Source organism: Rosa chinensis, chromosome 4, assembly GCF_002994745.2.
Source record: "Rosa chinensis cultivar Old Blush chromosome 4, RchiOBHm-V2, whole genome shotgun sequence".
NCBI lineage: Eukaryota > Viridiplantae > Streptophyta > Magnoliopsida > Rosales > Rosaceae > Rosa > Rosa chinensis.
This window is the reverse complement of record NC_037091.1, coordinates 10,516,441-10,531,015: the sequence shown is the minus strand read 5'-3', so window position 1 is coordinate 10,531,015 and position 14,575 is coordinate 10,516,441.

The window sequence follows — 14,575 nt, the reverse complement described above, 5'->3', positions numbered from 1 at the left end:
TCTTAGTTAGAAAAGTATATAATATTAATACATGTACAAGTAGCACGATATTGAAGGAAACAAAGGGATACCTGCATCATGGACTCCCGAGCAATACGACAGTTCTCTTGTGGAGCGCACAAACCTTTCGTCAGAAACCCCGTACTCATCCAGCAGCTGCATAATGGGCTTCTTGGGGACCAAAGGAATGGCCGGGGATAGCGGACCCAACGACAAGGACGGCTCCAACCCTGATGGATGACTCTTCTTCTACCTCTTAGACCATGTTCCTTTAACATCCCGTCCAGTATAGGTCATCTCCTGCTTATCTCCACTTCGATGTCGGTGCCTATGATGCCTTTTCTTTTCACCTGGCAGCATAGCATCTTTGCTACCAAGGGACCTGTGGATCAGGAAGAGAGATCAAACCAGGCATTGGGGGCTTTCTTCTCCCCATCTCAGCAATGGTAATAACATCCCTGACTGGTGTATCGATTCTCTGGACAATGCGAGCATCAGGATTAGGGTTCCCGTGCCGTACCCTTCATCCATTATCTCGAGAAGAATCTCTTCAATAGAGCGTCCCATCTTCTTAGTCCCCAAGTCCATGTCGATGTGAAGAGCATCTTCTTCTTGATTTAGGAGCATGTCCATCAGTTTGTTGTCATTCATCCTGTCTTCTTCCTTACCCTTCCGCGGCTTCCTCTTAAGTACTTTCACTGCAAACAAATTCCAAGTTCAAATATAAAAAAATATAAGTAAAAAAAAAACAACCACAAAAGCACTCCATTCACCAGGAAGTCTTCCTAGCCCTTACCTATCTAGAATAAAGTGCCGGACGAACCTATAGGAACTTCTCTCATCAGGGTCACTCCATACTGCATATACCCGGGCTATCCGTTTTCTCTTTACCTGTGACAACATGTACGCCTGATCCCCGATGGCCTGAAACGTACCCGTTAGATGCCATTTTCTATTCTTAATCTGCCATTGCCCTCCAGCAAGGAAACCCTTGTTCCTCCACTTATTGCTCTTGGAAGTTGGCAGATTGGTAATGAAAGGCTCGTAGTCCCAGGCTGGAAAGGGTAAGAATTAATTACATTGTACCGTCCGTTTTCAAATCCGGTTTCTTCTTCTTTGGTGCTCCAATCATCATACTTGAATTCATCACTTCCCTCACTCGTTTCCAACACCACAGCCGGTGGATCAATCACTCTTCTTCCATCTTCATTCTCTAAAACCTCCCTGAAATACTCACTGAACCCTCAATTCTCATTGAAAACCCTCTTATAGTTGCTCTTCAACTCCTTAGCCCCGCCGTCTAGTTCTTGCTCATCTTCGACAGTGAATTTGACCCCGAAAACGCCACTGACATGTCATTAATCGAAACATCATCATTTTTGTTGCTGATATTTATGGATAGCGATGGCAGAATCTGCTATCTCCAACGATTATACCACTGCAAAAACAAGACAAGGTGGATGAGGAAGAGCTCCTCAAACAGCACCAGAGCCACTCGATCTGGAAGATCTCAAGGATGCAGACGGTGGAGGTAGAGGCTGTAGATCAGGGAGAGGAGGAGCGGCGGTAAAGAGAAGAGAAGAGAGAGAGGGACGTCAGAGTGGGATTAAAGGAAGAAGAATATATTTTTTTTGTTGCGAGTTTTTTTATCGAAATGACAATTTTAGCCCCTTAAATGAGTCCCATCATCAGAGTTAACGTTCAATTTGGACGGTGTCTGAGAAATTAAACATGGCTAACTAAAATTAGAAAGCTCAGGAGTTTTATGATTAAATTGAAACTACATGGACTAACATGAAATTACTCCTGAACCTCAAGGGAGTAAACTAAATTTAATCTTTTTTTCTTTGTGATAGATCTATACTTTCAGAGAATATCATTATTAACAAGGCCTCATTTAAAATTTCACACTGGGCCTCTAAAAACTTGTGACCAGCAATGATTCAATCCCTTTTCAATGATTAAAAACAATTGAAGTATGACTTAAATTAATGCTATATATGTTTGTTAGGAGGTACAGTATTATTTAAATGAAAAGAAATAGGTTGCAATACACACAAGGTAAATGAATGTGATATAACTCATTTATTGTATTATGGAACTAGGTATCGTAATAATAGCTAGGTTGGCGCAACCATCCTTAGTTTCAAGACAACAAACTACAATTATACACAGTTGTTCTTGGAGCGCATAGAGAATGAGCAACGAGCATGAATGTAGAACAATCAATAGTTGAGTACTATTGATAGTAATTCGATATTATTGAATGGTGTAGAAACACTAAACGGGTAAGAAGTAAAAGCAAGACTTTGCTTTACTCCTTATTGGCATGTTCTCTATATATTGGTTGCAAAAGAATTGGCTATAAATTGCCATTAGACTTTGGCAATGAGTAGTGTAAAATCCGAGAGATTTATTATATACACTCTCTTGTTTATAGAGAATTTCATTCTCTATCTTGTGTTGTCAAAGAGCTTTCTTTACGTTGTATTGAGAGAGGTGTACAAGGGTTCAAGGGTTTCGGTTAGGGATATAAACTCGAGTGATACAGCTTGTATTTTCTGCTCATTATTATTAGGACTAAATGCTTGTTAGTCGCTTTACTTTGCTCTGTAAAACAATTCAGTTCCTCACTTTTTAAATTAAACAGTTTAATCTTTATTTTCTCTAATTCTCACACAATAGGTCTAAAATGACTATTATACTCCTCACTTCCTCTTTTATTATTTTTTTCATCTCTCTCTCTCTCTCTCTCTCTCTCTCTCTCTCTCTCTCTCTCTCTCTCTCTCTCTCTCTCTCTCTCTCTCTCTCCCCCTCCAAACCGGAATTGGAGAATACAAAAAGACCACTCTCTCTCCTCCTCCCCTGAGCCCTTTCTCTCACTCTCTCAACAAACATGAGTGAATTCTTGACCTAGAATCCCACGATGGCATTCAGATGTTGTGGAATGTAATCCCCAGCACAAAGCAGGAGTCCATCAACAGCGTAGTCCCTATCTCCATCGTCTACACTCCGATCAAGCCTTTCCCAAACATGCCAGTTCTCCCCTACTCCCCTCTCTGGTGTTGGACCTACAGCTCCATCCTCAACCCCTTCTTCACTGTTGATTACATTGCCAAGATCTAGATCTACCCCTTCTGCTTCACCTGCAACCACTTCCCTCCCACTACACCTCCATCTCCAACGAGAACTTCCTCGCCGAGCTCTTCCCCCAATACACCACCATTGAGTACAACTAGTCACTCGAGAAACTGTCTATGCTGCCAGCCTTCATCTTCATCGTCGACACCTGCAAGATCGAAGAGGAGCTGTCATTTCTCAAGTCAGCTCTATCCCAAGCATTGGGCTTATTGCCCTATCACTCCCTCATAGCACTCATCATCAACAATAGGGTCAGGGGAAGAGGGCCTGGTCATCAATTTCATTGGTGGTAGGGATCGGGATTTGGTTGTTAAGAGGGAGGAAATGAGGGATTGGATTTTGATCGGCTTTTAGGGGTTTTGTTTTTAGGAGGAGAGAGGGACAATTGAGATAGAGAAGCAAAAAAAATATATTAAAAAAAGGAGAGAAGAAAAAAAAGAAAAAAGAAAAGAAAAGAAATATATATATATAATATTATTTTAGGGAAACGAGAATTGAAAAGAATTTGCTGTGTGTTCTCATTGATAATAGGGACCTCTTTATATAGAGGATTATAATGCATAGAATCTCAATCATACAAGGAAAGTAATCGTACAATGAATAGGAATCTAAATCCTTCTAATTTAACCCTATTACCACTAGAGCAAGTAACCTAGAGTTTGGGCCAAACACAAACTAGGGTTTTACTTGAACACTCCCCCTTGTATTGCCTAAACACGGTGCTTCTCTCATTGCCTCGTTAAAAACCTTGCCGAGTAACAAAAACCCAGTGGGACAAAAATAACCTCGATCGAAGGGGAAAAAGAGCACAACACACCCTTCACGTTTCGAGGTGAATATGTAGATATCTCCCCCTGATGTCTGCATCTCCCCCTGATGACTACGATCATGGGAATTCAAATAATTTCTGCAAGCCAATTCTTGCCACATGTTTCTCGAACATGGATTTGGGCAATGACTTAGTAAACAAGTCTGCCATATTTTCCTCAGATTGAACCTAATTCACTTTGATCTTGAGGAGAGTCTGTTGTTGCTGATTATACTTGGTGTTGTCGCTTTTGATGTAGCCTAGCTTCATTTGTTCAAAACGAGCAGCATTATCCAAAATGCTCGTAGGCTCATCTTGTGGTAGACTTCAAACCACAATTGTTCGAACATGCGTGATTATGGATCCAATCCATAAACATTCACGAACCACTTCGTGAAGAGCAATGATCTCTACATTGTTCGAAGATATAGCGACTAAGGTCTATTTCTATAGACCTCCAAGATATCACGGTCTTTACCCATGGTGAACACTTAACCAGTTTGGGAATGACCATTGTGTGGGTCATAAAGATACCCAATATCAGCAAAACCTTCCAAAACACATGTTGTTTTGGGATGGGGATAGTGGACGCAGGCCAGTGTTGGCGGCGTTCCTGGTGTGTGATGGGTCATATCAATCGTACATCTCAAGTACCGAAAGATATCTTTTACACCAATCCAATGGCGTCGCGTTGGCTCAAAGCTATACCTTAGATAACAAGTTTATGGCAAATGAGATGTCCGGTCTTGTGCATTGAGCTAAGTACAATAATGCGCATATTGTACTCAAGTAAGGAACTTCTGCCTCTAGCACATCTTCGTCATCATCCTTCAGACGAAGAGGATCCTTTTCAGGATCAAGACTACGGACGATCATGGGGGTGCTTGAAGGTTTGACCTTGTCAAAATGCCTAAGCATCTATCAATACGATGCTCAAGTTCCAAACCGAGACATAATCGTGTTCTCCCAAAATCCTTCATCTCAAACTCGGATTTCAAGTGTTCAGCGGTTTCCCTTAACTCTTTAAGGGCTTCCAATAAAGATCATGTCCAACATGAACCGCAATAGGATCCGAAACTTGTTATGGAAACGCGCAGGCATATCCCTTCCTAATCAAGTAGTCATCTTAGTGAGCGTTTCAACCTTATTGTAAACGCGCTCCGGGGTCTAGAGCCACTTGACTTGGGTAAATGAAGTTCACCATGAACCTTCATGTATATTCCGTATCTAGATCCTCTAAGATACATAGTGACCACATTTGTAAGCTGCATGTTCAGTTATTCGGAAACTACCAAACTGACAGGGTAGTGGAGTGCAATGACATCCATTACCGAGAGAATATGTCTCATCGTAGTCGATTCCAGGGCATTTTTGTGAGAAGCCTTACGCAATAAGGAGAGATTGCCATCTCTTTTTCTCATCACGCTTTCTAAAGAAGACCCATTAGTCAACAGGTTTTATGTTAGGAGGTGTTGGCATCTCTAGCTCGAAAACCTTCCTCTTCGTTATAGAATCCATCTTAACCTGGATCACATCTTTCCATTTAGGCCAAATCTCTTTACGTTGGCATTCATTCATCAACGGAGTGTGGTTCGATATCATCGGACTCAACAAACTCATGTGCAACGAAGTGCGTGACTACATCATCAATTATGATGGAGTTTCTATCCTACGTCTCATGTACACTAGTGTAAGTTTCATAGAGCTCTATATTCTCATGAATAGGTTCTGACGTTGAGGCGCCCCCCAACGATAACCATAACCCTGAAGATACTCATGAGACGGATTTTGAGTCTTGATGATCAAAGGATTGGAATGTGCCAAAGTATCCTTCGAACCCACGAGCCTCCCACGCATCCTAGCTGGGGTCATGGCCTGTAACACCAGAGTGCCACTCTCTTTGGCGTTGGCGCCATGCCTACCTCCGTGTAGGGTGGCGCTACGTCCTCTCGTAGGGACGTCCTTCCTTGCAGGCATGTTTGCAGCATATTTGTGTGATCTCGTCACTGTAATAGGGATCGAGATGAGACATAGTGGGGACAGGCCACGACAATTTCTATCATTCCTGCTGAACATTCGTGTTCTTATCTCCCCCTAACGACAGGAAGACTGTCTCATCAAAGTGACAACCCGCAAATCTAGCGGTAATGAGATCGCATTGCAAGGGCATTAAGTGGTGGACGATTGTTGGAGTCTCAAATCCAACTGAGTAGCCCATTCATTTGTAAGGACCTATCATAGTGCGCTATGGCAGCGCAATGGGCACATAAGTGGCTCATCAAATGTGCGTAAGTACAAAATACGTGTACCCAGTCACTACCTGTAACGCAGAGGTACATTGAATGGTGGTAGGTCGTAGACGAATTAGCATAGCTGCATGCAATATTGCATCACCCCAAGCGGATGTAAGAAGATTGGTGCGCATTACCAATGTTCAGACTACCATCGTAGAAGTTTCCGCGAGACCAACTGGGTGTGTTCATGGGAATATAATGTCCAACATTAGTCCTAATGCAATAACCAACGAAAGTCTTCAATGTAAACACTCTAGCATAGTCAAATCCAATTGACTGAATATGATGATCTGGGGAGTGAGCCCGTTGTCATATGATATGTGCTAGGAGTGTAGTATAAGCAGCATTTCAAGTGGACAATGGCACAACACGTGACCAGCGTGTTTGCGTGTCAACCAACATCATGAGATATTTAAACGTCCGCAAGTTAGTTGAACTAGTCCACAGAATCCCTAAGGATTCTATGTAAGAACATAATGAGTATTTTCATAACCTTTGTAGAGGACAGTCTCAGTCCTAAGTTCCCTAAGGAACGGGCTTTGTAAAAATGAGCTAGAGGCTTTAGAAGCAACCAATGAGGATTTTGGTTGGGCCTGAGCGTCTAAAACGCTATTTAAAGCAAGTTGGTGATTGCAGCATCACTTGGGGCGCCATCACCATGATGGATGCCATGGAACGCCATCCATGGGATCATGGATAGGGACTACGCCAGCCCTAGGCTGGTGGTGGACGGAGAAGGTGCCCTAGGCAGCAGCGTCGGTCACACTTAGTCCAGGAATCAACTTTTGATTCATGCTTCATTTCGCTTGAGATAAAAGACGTCCATGTGAAGTCTTTAGTAGACGGATCATCATATCATGACCAGGATGACCTATCCTGTCGTGACAAAGCCAATATGTGTCTAAATCCAATAGATCTTCTCTCATAACTTTTATTGGATTAATAGCTCGAATAGTAACATAGAGTCCACTAGAGAGAGACATAAACTTCTCTAAGATGCATCTTTGTTCGCAATCATTAGACGTATTGCAAAGGAACTCATTTCCATTCTCTACATGCATTTTCGCATGGAATTCGTTGGCTATTCATAGGGTACGATTTGCCCTAAGAGCGTAGAGAGTTTCTGTGACAGCTGTAATTAAGGTGTCATTTGGCAAGTGGAACTTGGGCTATTCCATGTCCTTGAATTAATACTAATGGCCCAGCCATCGTAGTCACAAAGTCATATGCTCATAATCAAAATGGAGTCATAATGAAAAGAACTCGAAATTTTATTCATAAGCCAACAGAGTACATCATTTTCTCTTAACCATTAGGAGAATCTAATCCAAATGCTAACTAATGCAAAACAATGGTAGTCGTCTAACTTATTTCGGTAATTCCAAAATAAATGTGACCAGGTGAGTAGAGAGATGTCGGTGGAGCAAGGCTCGCTTAAGTACCACTAATCTCATAACCTTCCTAGACATCACACTTACTTTGGGTGAGCCTACTTTGAAGAAAGACTAAACCATTGGCATTTACTACAAAGTATATGGCAATTGCCTATTACATCTCTTGGAAAAATAAAGACTTAAACAGAATTGGCGATCTATTGATCCTAGCCAGATTTGTAGTCTCCAACCCTTCACTTTAGATCATCTTCTTGATCTTCTTGTTCCACATAGTGAGCTTCTCTTGCTTCACAATATGCTTTGTAGGCGGTGACAAGTTCTTCACGAGCTCTACAAATGTGTGCCCAATGATCAGACACTCCACATCGAGAACATACATCTCTTTGCTCGAACTCCATTGATTGAGGCTCTTTGAAAGCGTCATTCAGATGGCTCTTAGTGTTGGTGGCGCCACCAACATGGCCAGAGGCGTTGCCTCCCTCTCTCTTTCCACGTTTACCTCTTCGGTTCCATGTTCGCCAATTTTGGCGGTTACCTTCCCAAGTAGAGCTATTATATGGATCAGAATTTCCAGAAGTATACCTAAGATTAGGGTTTCGCTCTTGGCGCCCTCTCTTAGAGGTGCGACTATAATTGGATTTCGGAATATGCTCTGTTTCCACGGATCTCGAATTATAGTTCTTCACAAGGATATTGTCATGCTTTTCAGTGACATTCATAGTTCCAATGAGCTCATGAAACCTTGTGATCCGTCTTGCATTAACATCGATTCGATAGTTCTTAGCAACCATTAATGCAGAGACAGGGAAGGTACAGAAAGTCTTCTCAATCAACATCGCATCTGCGATCTCTTTACCATGGAATTCCATTAAGGATTTAATGCGAAGTGCTTCCGAGTTATAGTCAAGAACTGACTTGAAATCACAGAAGCGGAGGCTATGCCATCTCACTTCTAGGTCAGGAAGCAAGGAGTCACGGACGTTGTCAAATCTTTCTTCGAGTGAGACCCACAGCCTTCTGGGGTCTTCTTCATTCATACACTCGTACTGGAGCGAATCATCCATATGACGAGTCATTAGGATGATGGCTTTCGCCTTATTTGCCTCTAAGGCTGCTCTATTTGCTTCCAAAGCTTAAGCTTGCTCAACAGTTATCACGTCCTGGCTAGGCTCAAGAATCATATCTAGGATTCCATCAGCCTTGAGATGCTGGCGGATATCACGAACCCACCTGTGATATCCAGAGCCAGTTGTTCCCAATAGAGCAAAGTCCAATTTGTTAACGTCACTCATCCTGAAAGAGAACAAGAAATTAGGGTTAGTTTCGGAGCGAAATAGGCTACCACGAAAACATATGAAATTTCTAAGCGTAATCGCTTCCAAGAAATTAGGAATTTCCGAGCGTAGTCGCTTCCAAGAAATTAGATTCCAAGAGATATTGGATTAGATCGAAACAATGATGTAAGTGGTCGATCATAAATTCTCTACAAACTCTAAGTTTGGAGATCTCAACAAGCTCTAAGCTTGGAGTGAGCACGAAGCCCCACAGTTTGGCTTAATTTGGTCTCCCCTATAATGAAGAAAGGGAGGTAGAAGAAGGGAGCTTGCAAGTCCCCGAAAAAGAAGAGAAATTGAACTTAAAAACTCTAAAAACAGGAACGTTTAATAAAAAATACCTCGAAATAGGTCGCCGGAAAACTTGACCGGAAAAAATGGTCGGAAAATGTAGCCGGAAAGTCGCTGGAAAATGGCCGAAAAAGTCGCGGAGGAATCGTTGACCAGGAGTTGACCGACGTTGGCCGGGAGTTGATCGGAGGGTTGACTGAGGGAGCTGACGTGGTAGTGCTGACGTGGATCAGGCTCTAGGCTGATGTGATTTGGGCCTAGGGCAGCGTTTGTGGGCCTCAGGCCTGCTTCTGGGCATCTGTTTCTTCCTTTTTCTTTTCTTCTTCTGCGTGGGCCGCATCCCCTTATTCTTCCTTTTTTTTTCTTCTTCTTCTCTCTCTTTTTTCTTCTCCTTCTTCTACCCAGCACGTGGGCTCCTTCTTATTTCTCTCTCTCTTTTTTCTTCTCCTTCTGGTGGGCTCCTCCTCCTTTCGCTCTCTCTTTTTTCTTTCTTTGCTACCTCTGAGCGTCCTTTTTTTTTCTTTGACAGCAGTGCAGCTGCTTTAGTGTGGGGCAAGCGCAAGCGAGACCGGTAACTGGGCTCCTGAGATTGAAGGCTACGATATTAGAGATATTAGGGTTTCAGGGTTAGGGTTTCGTGCTGATAACGTGTTTTAGGAAAACGAGAATTGAGAGGAATTTGCTGTGTGTTCTCATTGATAATACATTGAATAGGAATCTAAATCCTTCTAATTTAACCCTATTACCACTAGAGCAAGTAACCTAGAGTTTGGGCCAAACACAAACTAGGGTTTTACTTGAACAAATATAAAAAAAAAAAAAAAAAAAAGGAAGTGAGGGATATAATATTCATTTTAGACCTATTGTGTGAGAATTAGAGAGAATAAGGTAGGGATCATCCTTTGGCCCTTAGGGCCTAATCCCATTTCTAGCCCGCCTGGCCTGGCCTTGCATTAGGGTGGGTCGGCCTAGCCATTTTTCAAATAGAGTAGGGTAAGAGCCATAGACATGAAGCTTGGCCGGACCCTTTAAGCTCGCTCAAGCAAGCCCTAATAATTTTCTACTTTTTCTATTTTCTAAATATGTTCATCTTATTTTATCCACTTATAACTTGTCCCTTTATTATTTTCTAACTGATTTAGGAAGCTTTATTTTCTTTGTTAAACAACAATTGATTTTGGAAATTTGGAAAGATAATTAATTGTATATAACTACCTTAAATAATTTGATAAAAAAAATTTAAAAAAAAAACTACCTTAACTAATGTGTATAAATATTATTAAGGTAGCTTCAAAAAATGTATATATTAAATAGGGTAAAAAAAAAATGAGTCTTGGATTACCCACCGATACAACCATTGAGCCACATTTTGCCAAAAAAAGAAATTGTTAAACAAAGTAAGGCTCTTTCGGCCCTTGTCATCCCTATTTGGAAGGCCGGCCTAACCCTTTTGACCCTTATGGGAGGAGCTTTAAGGGCGGGTAAAGGGTTACATATTGAAGCCTCGGTCCGGCCCTAAGTTTCGTTGATTTTGACTATGGCCGGCCCGACCCTACCCTAAGCCCTCAAATTTAGGGTAGGGTCGGTCCTAGTCCGACCCATGATGACCCTTAGAATAATGACTAAACTGTTTAATTTAAAAGGTGAGACACTGAACTGTTTTATGGAGTAAAATACAAGAAGTATTTAGTCCTTATTATTAATAAAGAAATATCGGATTATGTACCGTGGATGGAATGAGGGAACCACATTAAATCTTTGTGCTGTTCAGTGTGTTTTTCCCTATACTAGTTTCAGATGCTCTAGCAAATATTAGTTTAACTTCTTAAGGTTTGGTTTATCAGGACTCATACTCCCAATTTTTTATGGATCTTTGTCATCGGGATCAACTTGGGTTACCTCATTTTTGTTTTCTTCATTGAACTTCTTTCAATGCTGCAAGTTTTAGGTTGCTTTGCTCTTTATTTGGAGAGGTTTTGTCTTACCCTTGTTCCTATCGTATTGACATTCTGTCTTTGTAATTAATAAAGGTCTGAATATTAAAAAAAATGGATCTCGTATTTTGTTCACCAATCCGCTACGAAAGACCCAATACAAACTATGTTTCGGTATGGTCTTCACTATATGTCAGTCCTACCTGGTTGCAAATCGACATTATATGTTATCTTCATTAATCATCATTCATTTGATCAACAGACGCTAATAGTTTATATATTACATTGTGCTGCTTATGTATTAATCTAGGAGTCCTAGCTCAGTGATTCCCCATTTATCAGACCACAAAAAATAATAATAAAAAGTCTTTACCCTATTTAGAACACTACTACCATATGCTCTTTTCTACTCTTTTGATTTGTAGAAAACACACTTTCATTAATAGAAAAGATAGCACTAATTTGCTGGAGTACTAATCCCCAACTAATAACAATGAAATTTGTAAGCTAAATTAAGCACTGCAGCACTTTACTGTTAAAATAGAATGTGATAAAGAACTATCCCTATATTTTTTAAGCAAAATAGCTAAATTATCCCCTGACTTTTCTCATGGCTGCCGATTTACCTCCTGACATTTCAATTTTGACTATCTACACCCTTACTATTCTAATTGTTGCCAATTTACACTCTATCGTTATTTTTTGGACTTTCCATCCAATTTTCCATTAACTTGGTTAGCACATAAGGAGCTTTTTCCTCTTTTCAACTATCACAAAAAACAAAAAAACAAAACAAAACAAAACTATTCTTCGCTAAAAGAAGGAAAAAAAAAAATTGCCCTTTGTCGCTTCTTCCTTGTCCACTGTTCTTCTTCTTCACTCCCTTTATTTCAATGTTGGTTGTTAACTTGCAACTGATCACTTAATTAATATTTAGTAGTCACATCAAATGATTGGATGATCCTATCGATCACTAAAGGAGAAATCATATTTGATCATTTAGGTTTCTGGTTTTCTTTTTCTTTGAAGGCTAGACTGGATTAATATTTCAAACATTCATATGAGAATTTGGTCTTCCATGTTTCCAGTTAGAGGGGGTTTGTATTGTGTATAAGATTGAGGAGCCATCGAACAAACTAAAATATTTATATGTATGGAATATGAAAATTAAAATTACAGCAAGCATGTGAAGGTCATCTTGATTGATCCAAGTTGGGATTGTGTTATATAGATCTCGATAAAAGGAACATAGAGGAAGAGGTCATGCTGAGAAGAAGATAATTGAGAGATAGTGAGAGATAGACAAAGAAGAAGAGGAGAGGACGAGGGGAAAAAAAAACAGTTGTGGGAGATGAATAGCAGTATTTTTTTTAATTTTTTAACAAAGTAATTTTGTCTGTTTTTTCTTGATTTATTAATATATGAGGGTAATATTGGAACATTATAGGCAAAAAATTTATAGTTGGCCGAGGTGTACTAAGATTTTTGTTCAGTACAAATAGCAACACTCTTCTTTTTTTTTGGGTGACAATTGCAGAGACGAAAAGACCCTTCACGTGCTAACTAAGTTAACGGAGAAATTGGATGGAAAGTCTAAAATTTGACTATAGGGTGTAAATTGGCAACATTTAGAAAAGTGAGGGTGTAAATAATCAAAATTGAAATGTCAGGGAGTAAATCGGTAGTCATGAGAAAAGTTATGAGGTAATTTGGCCATTTTGCCTATTTTTTAAGGAATCAAAACCGAAAATGATTTTTCCCCAATCAAACCCTGGCCTGTCCCATAGTTCAACTCCCCAGCCCTACTCCCAGCAAAAAATCCTCCTAGCACTGGCACAACAGTGTGTTGCAACACAGTGCCCATTTTCCCGCCTCCAGTTAATTTGAAGCTCTCACACAATAAATCATCAATATGAAACTGGAATTGTATGGTGGATATATCCAAATAGGAAAATTTTATAATGTGTTAACGTATGACATGCATACAATTGCCTTAAAAGTGGTAAAATGAGTCATTAAAATAGTAATATTAGTCCTCAAAGTAGTAACATTAGTCCTTAAAGTGGTAAATTTTCTTAGTTACCACATGAGTCCTCAAAATAGTAAAATTAGTCCTGAAAGTGGTAACATGAGTCCTTAAAGTGGTAAATTTTCTTAGTTTACCATATGAGTCCTGAAAATAGTAATATTAGTCCTCAAAGTGATAACATGAGTTCTTAGAGAGGTAAAAATAGTTGTTCTATGAGAAATGTTAACATACCATAGCTTTACCCATCTCTCAATAATAATTTTTATTTATTGAAGAAATTTCAAATGATTTATCATGAACTCCAAAAAAGGAATTTCCACCGAGTGCTTAGGCTCAAATCTATTACTTGACTGTCGGTGTGAAAAAGCCACGAACCATGGCTGTGTTATTAACTTTGTTAGTTGGGAATGTGTTATATATTAAGTTTGCTTTCTCATGGATGTTTCTTTGTTCTCTCTCGTGCATTCTCATTCTTAATGTTTATATCGGTGCAGATTGTTTTTCACGTCCTGGTAATGCTTGCACATTCAACAATCCATACAAGGGCTTCTGTACTCTAAAGTAGTGCTATGACCACTAACCATTGCTGGGGTTATTCTTAGGTCCAAATTAAACAAGTCTCCAATTGGATGAGTGGTTTCAAATCACCAATTCAGTTTACACTAGTAGCTTAACTGTAATTGCTTGATTAGACTATTATAAATGTAAGGATTTCAAGCTTGAATAAAAAGAAGCAAACAAATGGATTCAAATGATAGAGACTGCATTCTATGATTCTATCTAATGTTGAGTACGTACCATCACTAAGAGAGCTAACAAGGGAATAATTTGCAGCCTCTCTGTAGGGCTTAGATCTCCACATTTCCACAACATCATAACAGATTCAATTCCCTCGACCATTTGTAGTTCTTCCTTAATCACTTTGTTTCGTATGATTGAATTACCTTTTCGGGTGATTTGCAACCGAAAATGCATGATCGACCATTTTATTGATGCTTTTTGTGGAAGACTTTTGAGTGATACAGATGGGCAAGTAGAAAATGAACAGTGAAAGCACAGGGTGACTAGGTATATACAAGTGATAATGATCAAGCTGTGTGGACTTGTTGGTAGTACTGTTATGAAAGCAATAGTGTTGATCATAAGAAGTGTTTTTAGTTTGGACAATATAATGCTGAATATGACTTTTCTTCTTGTTGCACTTTCCAGTTTTAGTGGCAGAACTACATATATTTTACCAAGAGCAGGCTCCATGTTTTCGGAGCTCGTGCGACCAGCAATACTAACGGGCTGTTAGCCCATTGTAAACCTAATGAGAGAAAGAGCACTCAAATTTTAAACAAACTACAT